This window comes from Miniopterus natalensis, chromosome 17, assembly GCF_054644295.1.
Source record: "Miniopterus natalensis isolate mMinNat1 chromosome 17, mMinNat1.hap1, whole genome shotgun sequence".
Taxonomy (NCBI): Eukaryota; Metazoa; Chordata; class Mammalia; order Chiroptera; family Miniopteridae; genus Miniopterus; species Miniopterus natalensis.
The window spans coordinates 2,834,169-2,842,605 of NC_142097.1; the positions used below are offsets into that span (position 1 = coordinate 2,834,169).

General features: G+C 45.8%; 1 pseudogene; it reads right to left on the bottom strand.

Moving 5' to 3' along the window:
- Positions 1-789: 789 nt before the first annotated feature.
- On the bottom strand, positions 790-1,304 carry LOC148091175 (large ribosomal subunit protein uL23 pseudogene; annotated as a pseudogene).
- Between the last annotated feature and the right edge of the window lie 7,133 nt (positions 1,305-8,437).

Genomic DNA, 8,437 nt, shown 5'->3' on the forward strand with positions numbered 1-8,437 from the left:
AACGGGCTGGATTCTGGCTGCCTTTTCCTAAAGGATTCTTGGGTGCTGTAATCTTTTAATTCATATTTTAAGTTGGCTTTTTTCCGCCTGTAAATCTAGGTGCCGGCCACCTCGGTGGAGTTCTCGGCACCTGCCTCCCTCGGCACTGCAGGCGCTGCTCGCCCGCCGCCAGGCCTCTGCGGCTGGGGAGACGCGGGAGGCTGCGGGTCGCCCGCCTCGCTTCCCCGCGGGGGGAACCGGCGGCCGCTTCGCTCCTGCGGGTCAGTTCCTCCTCGGGCGCCGCTTCACTTGGCCAGGACGCCTCGCGTTTTGGGGGCACTCTGCGGGCGTTTCTTGGCAGGCGGCGAACCCCTGCGCTGGTCCCTGTCCCCTTTCCCGCGCCGGAGCTTCGCCCTGCTCTCCGGGGCCGCCTCTCCTCGCCCGGCGCCCCTCGCCCGGCGCCCCCCGCCCGGCGCCCCTCCGTCGGGCTGTTCCCCGCGCTGCTTACCAGGCGGTCTCCGAGCTTCTCCACGCGGCTCGTGCTCGGTGCGTTTCTTCAGGGGCGCGGGGCCCTTCGCGGGCTAGCCCTTGCCGCCGCTCCGCGCCTGGCGGGGAGACCTGGAGCTGGCCGCAGCCCCGGGAGGGCCTCCGGACCCTCGGCCGGGGGCTTTGCCCGTGACCCCTGCCCCGTGACCCTGCCCCGTGACCCCTGCCCGGAGGCGCTCTGCGCCCCGCCCGCCGCGGCCGCCTTTGCCTACCTGTTTCCACTCCAGCTGAAGGGGAGCTTTGCCTGTTTTTTTGTTGTTTTTTTTTTTACAGTGTAAGATTTTTATATTTAGAATTAGCCAGCTGGACTCAGTTTAGGTGATCCCAGTTTTGTTAGCAACATCCAAAGCATCATAGTCAGGAGCCAGTCGAACACTCGCCTTCTGCTCTCCATCAGGCCTGCTCAGGGTGTGGACCTTGGCCACGTCTATGTCGTGGAGCTTCTCCACAGCCTGTTGGATCTGGTGCTTGCTGGCCTCCACATCCACAGTGAACACGAGTGTGTTGTTGTCTTCTGTCTTCTTCATGGCTGACTCGGTAGCCGGGGGATTTGGTGGCGCAGTGGTCAGGCTTGTCCCTCCTGGGTGCGCTCTCCCGAGGATGTTTAGGCTGCCTTCGGAGCCTCGGTGTCTCCGGCCGTCGGAAGGTGGGTGACCTGTGGATCTCCTTTTTTTATGGCTGTGGACGCCTTTCAGGACTGCTTTCATTGCCTTCAAAGCCTTTGCTTTGGCTTTGGCTTTGGGAGGGGCGGGGGCTTCTTTCTTTGCTTTCCGCGCCATCTTCTGAGATATGCCTTTTGTAGGAATCCACAGAGAGCTTAAAAATAGCGTTTTGTGAAAAAGAAATGACAATATACGGAATTTAACGTGTTCAGAAAGAGACACGGGAAAAAGAAGTTTCTCTTCTACCTCTGTGGCCCTAGTTCCCGGCTCCCAGCCAGGGAAAAAACAGACCTGTAGACAGCATTCCTGGAGTGGACCGCTTTTGTCAAAGGATGTATGTATTTGTAAGTGTAACATATTTCAGAATGCCCTTCATAGAAGTTATCAATATATATCCTAGTAGCAAAAATGCGAATTTCCTCACGTTCTCTCCAACACGGCAGTGATGTACCAAACTTCAAACTTTTGCCATGCTGGTAGGTAAAATATATTTATAGTTTTAATTTGCATTTCCTTTATTAAAAGTGAGGCTGAGCATCTTATATGTTGAAGAGCCATTTCTCTTTCCTGTGGACTGTTTATTACCTTTGCACATTTTTATTTTGGTTAATGGTGGTTTTTTCCTTGGGTTTGTAGGTATCCTTTGATGTGTAAAAAGATTAACTCTTTCTCTGGATATATGAGTAAACTCTTTTTTCTCAGTTCATTCAGTGGTGTTTCTTTAACCGTGTTTCTGCTGTGTTTTGTGTAGCTGTTTTTTTCTTTAATAGCTCCTGAGCTTTCATATTATAAATAGAAAGACCTTCCCCATTCCAACTGTAAAGATTCTCCTGTGCTTTCTTCTGCTGATTATTTCAGTTTTTCCTTTGAAGTATTGGGAATTGCCAATCATTTTGGTGTAAGGATTAAAGCAGGGTGCTCAGCTATGCTTCTTCCAGATGCCTGTGCAGCCGTCTCATACCATTTATTGAATCCACCCATCCTTTCCTTTGGAATACCAGCTTTGTCAATATATTAAATTACTGTATGTGTTTGGACCTAATTCTTGCTTTTTCAGTTCTGTTGCTGATCTGTTTGTCTATTCAGGTACCGGTATCAAAACTTTAAAAAATCTAGCCTTATTATATATTTTAAAAATACTAATGTAATAATACTGTTTTGGAGAGGAGTCATGTTGGAATATTTTAGTAATATCTTCACAGTAATGTTCTGGATGATTCTCCTGGGCATAATCTGCCCAGTGTTACTTGATACAATTACTTACCTGCTTTGAATTGATTTTGCTGATAGAACTAAAGACTTTGGGTTGGTCATTCTACATTCCCTTACCCTGGCTCCCCAGTGGTAGAGGAAGTGAATGCAGATTGGAAGAGAAATTGGGACTTTTGCTGTTGGTCTGGACTCTATGGACACTAATTTGGGCTCAGGCTCGATAGTTTCACTTTAGTAAGCACCCTCCTTTCGTCACTGGGCCTGGATATTCTCCAGGAAAAAAATTAGTGCTGTTTTTTAGGTAAATGTACGTATGAGCTCATAAAGAGGAACTTTTGTTTTAATTTAACAAATTTTTAAATTACTTTTTATTTTCTCTTATTTTTACCCGAGGATATGTTTTTTCATTGAGTTTAGAGAGACAGGAAGGGGGATAGAAAAAAAACATCCATGTGAGAGAGAAACATTGATCGGTTGCCTCCCACACGCATCCCGACTGGAGATTGAACCTGCAACCTGGGTATGTGCCCTGAATGGGAATCTAACCCGTGACCCTTGGGTGTGTGGACAATGCTCCAACCAACTGAGCCAGACCGGCCAGGGCAAGAGGAACTTTTCCAGGCACAGTTTCAGAATTACAGAGTTACAGAAGTACACCTTTGTTTTTCTGACTTTGCAAGTTGCTAACTGCTTTAGTGCATGGAAAAATATAGCACAGTATGTCCCAAATAAGCACTTAGGCATTTCTTATTAAAAGTCATAATTCAATTCTGTCTTGAACTTGTCAAATACTTTTTAAAAAAATGTATATTTATATAAGTATTCACATTAGTGCTTTTTCTTCTTTTAAACTTTTCACTTATTTGTTAATTCAACAAATATTTATTGATTACCTATTCTGTGCTAGATAATGTTCTACGTACTGATAATCAATGGGGAAGGAAACAGATATGGACCCTCCTCTCCTTGAGTTTATAATCTAATGGGGAGATAGGCAATAAATCAGAAAATTTCAGGATGTGATCAGTTTCTATGGAGAAAATAAAGCAGAGCAGCATGATAGTGAGTGACGTTGGGTAATATCTGGTAACGTTATTGGTGGAAATCAGGCTCTTCCACGGATTCCAAGGAAAGCATTCCAAGGACTCACGCAGGGTTGTGGCGTGGCAAGGTTTACTTGGGAAGGCTGGCCCTGGGTTTCCAATGCCCCATCTCCATCTGTCCACCATAGAAAAAGTTCAGCCTTGTCTTCAACAAGGCCAAATAAAGGCCAGTGTCCAGAGATTCTATTTCATATTACTTAGTCCTTTGGAGCTTGGGTGGCTGCCATGGGCCCGAGGTGGCCTAGACCCACATGGTTGCATGCTCTCAGGTGAGGGAAAAAGGGAGGGGGGGGGAAGAGAGAGAGAGAGAGAGAGAAACAGACAGACAGAGAGAGGATGCTCTTCTTTGTCTCCTGGGATTATAACCAGGAGCTTTTTCAAAGTAACTAATCAACTTCCCGAGCTTTCCTGAGCTTCTGATGGGTCCACCCCCTGGCCAATGATCCTTTTCTCAGGTTAGACTACCAGGCCTCTATGGTCAGGCACCTCCCCCTGCACCATTTTGACTTTCGTTGCGCATGTGCTTACCTCGCCTTGCCCTCACTGGACAATCCGGTACAGAAGGGGGTAAGGGAGGGGTGTTAATTCCCTTGATGGGGCAGTGCTGGGACCCCCTGGAGGGTGTGTGAAGCTATAGCTTCCTGGTGAAGCAAACAGGCTCCTGCTCCCCAGTTGATTATGTTCAATCATGTCTAACTTCCTTTGCTTCCTTTCTTTTATTATCTAGCTACCTACATGAACAATAAGAGGTCAATGTTGCTAGACTTAACATATGTTACCATCTGTTAGAGATGCAGTGTGGGAAAACGGGAAAAGTGTGGACTGTAGAGTTAGATAAGATCCTGGGCAGATCTCAGGTTTTCTACACACAAGTTGTGTGAACTGGAGCAAATTATATAACCGCTCTGATCCCCAGTTTCCTCAACTGCCCTGAGGGGAAAAATAATACCTAGCTCATAGCAGCTTTTGAGGATTAAATGTGGCAACTTAAGGGAAAAACCCTAGAAAAGTGTTTGACCTGTAATAGTTGCTTTTAAAATAGTAGCTATGCCCAGCCTGTGTGGCTCAGTGGTTGACCTATGATCCAGGAGATCGAGGTTCAATTACCCGTCAGAGCACATGCCCGGGTTTCGGGCTCGATCCCCAGCAGGAGGTGTGTAGGAGGCAGCTGATCAATGACTCTTTCATCATTGATGTTTGTATCTCTCTCTCCCCCTCTCCCTTCCTCTTACTGAAATCAATAAAGACATATTTTTATACCCAGAACTTCCAATAAGCTATTACTGCCTCTGAATTATGAACTAACAGCCAAAGGCCACCTGATATTGAAGTACCACCTCTGCATGGAAGAGAATTTAAGCAAAACAATTAGAAGAAGTATGTGGGAATCAATACAAACAATGCAGGGAACAGAAGAAAAAGGAAAGAAATAAACAGCAACAACCAATATCCTCCAAAAGATAGAGAATTTTACATTCATGAAGAAGAATGGTGTACTACTTTAAAAGAAGAATATGCATAGAACAAATAAGAATTACTAGAAATTTAAAAATATGATGCTTATGCCAGGCTAGCATGGCTCAGCGGTTGAGCATCAACATATGATCCAGGAGATCGAGGTTCAATTCCTTATCAGGGCACATGCCCAGGATGCAGGCCCAATCCCTGGTAGGGGGCGTGCAGAAGGCAGCCAATTAATGACTCTCTCATCATTGATGTTTCTATCTCTCTCTCCCCCTCTCCCTTCCTCTTACTGAAATCAATAAAGACATATTTTTATATAAAATGTTTAAAATAGTAGCTAAAATATTGCTGATCTAATCACCTTCATTAAAATTTCAAAAATAAGAAATGTCCCTATGATTTCATTAGTTCTAATATCTGTGCCTAATAAGATGTTTCAAAGAAAATACCTTTAAATAGCCTTCATGCTCACTGTCACCATGGCAACTGTTAAAATGGGAACTTGCTGGTATCAGCTTATTTATTTTCATGAATTATCATAGTACAGTGTTCATCTACTGAAAGGTTAACTTGGATGGTGGTGGTGTGCCTGCAGGCTACATAGCCAGCTCATTCGGGTGAATAAAGAAAAATTAAATTTATTGAAAGGGGCTGGGGGATATCCAAAGGGAAGGGCTACACAGCACTGAGCCAAAGAGTATTGGGTTCATGATGGCAGCAAAAATACACTTGGGGCAGTGAAACACAAAAGAGCACAGAAGAAGCAACAGGAGAACCAAGGCTGGGCTGCTTTGGCTCACTGAAAAGTCAGAGAGAAGGGGCCTTGGAGACAGGTTCAGGGGGTAAGCCTGGGATGAGCTGCTGCTGTCCGTTGCTCCCCTGGTTGCAAGTCTCCTGGAGTCCCCTGGGAGGAATGGAGATGGTGCTGGAGTGCTCCCCGAGTGGGGAGCGAGTACTGGGTCCTTTGCCCTGAGCCCATTTCTCTCTTTCTTGCAGGCATGAATCTTAGGGGAGATCTCAGGGGAATGTCCTAATAGACTGTTCATCAGCTTTCCAGGTGTGCTCTTTCAGGGTTGTGGTCTCCACTGATTTGTGGGTGCCAGGGCAGGGGAGTCATTAGTCAATGTATCTGGTCCTGAGTCAGCCATGGCACCATTTACCTGGTTTCGCTGCTTATCTGGTCGTGGAGCTGAAATACAGCTGAGGCCTAGATGTTATCTTTAGGGAGGAAACAGCTCAGGGGTCTAAACTGCATGATCAGCGATATGCTAGGGGAGGCTAGGTTACCCTGGGGACAAGGTTGTTTTCTCAGTTCTGCCCCTTGCTAGGCATCTGGGGCTTCCTGTCCTGCTGTGTCTCTGTACCCGGGTTTCTGTACCTGGCCCGTCTAATATCTACTGTTGGTCAATTTTTGTAAAGGTCATAAATAATGGAAAGGAAACTACATTTGTGTTTAACATTGTATTAAAATGAATTTTAGTAGAGCTGAAAGGTAATTCGTCAAAGAATCTCAACACCAAAATGGAGGTCTGGTATAGAAACAGAACTAGCACATTTTCATCTGTTCTACACTGAGAAATGTGGCAGACTCTGATTCAGAGGTGTTTAATACTCCATCCATACTAGGGATCTAGGCAGGGCCCTGCGAGGCCACAGACTGGGAGCAGGGCAGGGCCCAGAAGGCGAGTCAGTCGGGGTTGCTGATGGTACTTTTCACGGAAGAGGTTCAGAGGCCACGCTGAAGCCATCACTTTTTAGGTAGGCAGCCCGATCCAATGCTGTGCCTGGGAGGAGTGGGGATTAGTTAGGGAACTGGAAAGCAGCTAAGTCAGAATGACAAAACCTGCTGCGGGCCAGGGAGATGTAGCAGGTTTGCATACAATGAGAAGGCAGGAAGGCTCGAGAAACCACTAAACAGAGAGAGACCTGTTTCTCAAGGGGGTTGTATCTGTATTCCTAAAGCATACAGTTTGTTGCATATCTGTTTGCGCTGGAGACAAGGCCACACTGAATAGCACCCATTCTTCTTTTTTCTCTCTCACGTAAAGAGGTCTCTCCTTGTTCCAAGTCAGTGGGTAAGAGATTCTACTAAGACCCTTGTCAGCTTTGTCCATTGGAATCCCCTGCTCTGACTGCTGTTCACTTCCTTTCATGGCTAAGTCTTTAGGAGTTGCCTGACTCTATTTCCTTTACCTTTTATCTTCTCCTTAATTCTGTGACCCCGCTTTTAACTATCATTCCATAGACTTTGTTTTTGCTAAATTCAGCAATGACCATCTTGGGGTATATTCTTCTGCCTGCTGGACACTTCAACAGAATGTCTCAGGCATTTCAGGTTCAGGATGAATTGAACTCTTTATCTACTTATGTGGTGTGATGATTTAAAAAATACATTGACATATTCTTTATACTTCTTTCAAGAGGTGGAGCTTAACTCCCCTCTTCTTTCTTTTTAAAAATATGTTTTTGTTGATTTCAGAGAAAGGAAGGGAGAGGGGGAGAGAGAGAGAAAGAAACGACAGTGATGAGAGAGAGTCACTAATCAGCTGCCTCCTGCACACCCCCTACTGGGGACCAAGCCCACAACCTGGGCATGTGCTGTGACTAGGAATTGAACTGTGATCTCCTAGGTTCCAGATCGATGCTCAGCCACTGAGCCACGCTGGCTGGGCTCCCCTTTTCTTGAACGTGGGCTGTGACGAGTGACTCCCTTCGAATGAGTGTAGTAAGGCAGAGTGATGGTGTGAGACTTCTAGGTCATTAAAGACATCGTGGCCTCACTCCTCCTTGTTTTCTCTTTCTTGGGTGCTTGGTCTGGGGGAAGTCAGTGTCACAATAGAAGGATATTTAAGCAACCCTATAGGGAAGCTCACTTGGAAAGGAACTGAGATCTGCCGACAACCTGCACTTACTTGCCAGGCATGTGAGGGATTCCTTAGTACTCCAGCCTCGGTCAAGCCTTTAGATGATATAGTCCCAGCTGACGTCTTGACTGGCACTTCACCACAGATCCTGAGCTAGAACAGCCCCGCTAAACTTCTCCTGGGTTCCTGACCCACAGAAACTGAGAGATAATAAATGTTGGTTGTTTTAAGCTGCTAAATTTTGTGGGTAATTTGTTATATAGCTATAGATAATCAATACATATGGCAAACCTTCTGTTTTTCCAGTCTCAGCAAATTGTATCCAAATTATGAAGCTCCTCTTTACTCCCCCAAATCCAGCTGGTGGTCAAGTTCAGTTATTTTCAAGGTATCTGTTGATTAAGCCTCTTCAGAACTTCACTGTTATTCTCTTAGTTTGTTATCTCTCATCTGCATTGTTTAAATGGCCTCCTAAAAGGTTTCTTGCTTCCCGTGTTACTCCCTCATACTGTGTGTTCCTCACTGCCACTGGAGAAGGCATTCTACAATGTGAATTTGATTTCTTTGCTTAAATTGTCCTCACTGACTAGGTGTTAGTTATCAAGTG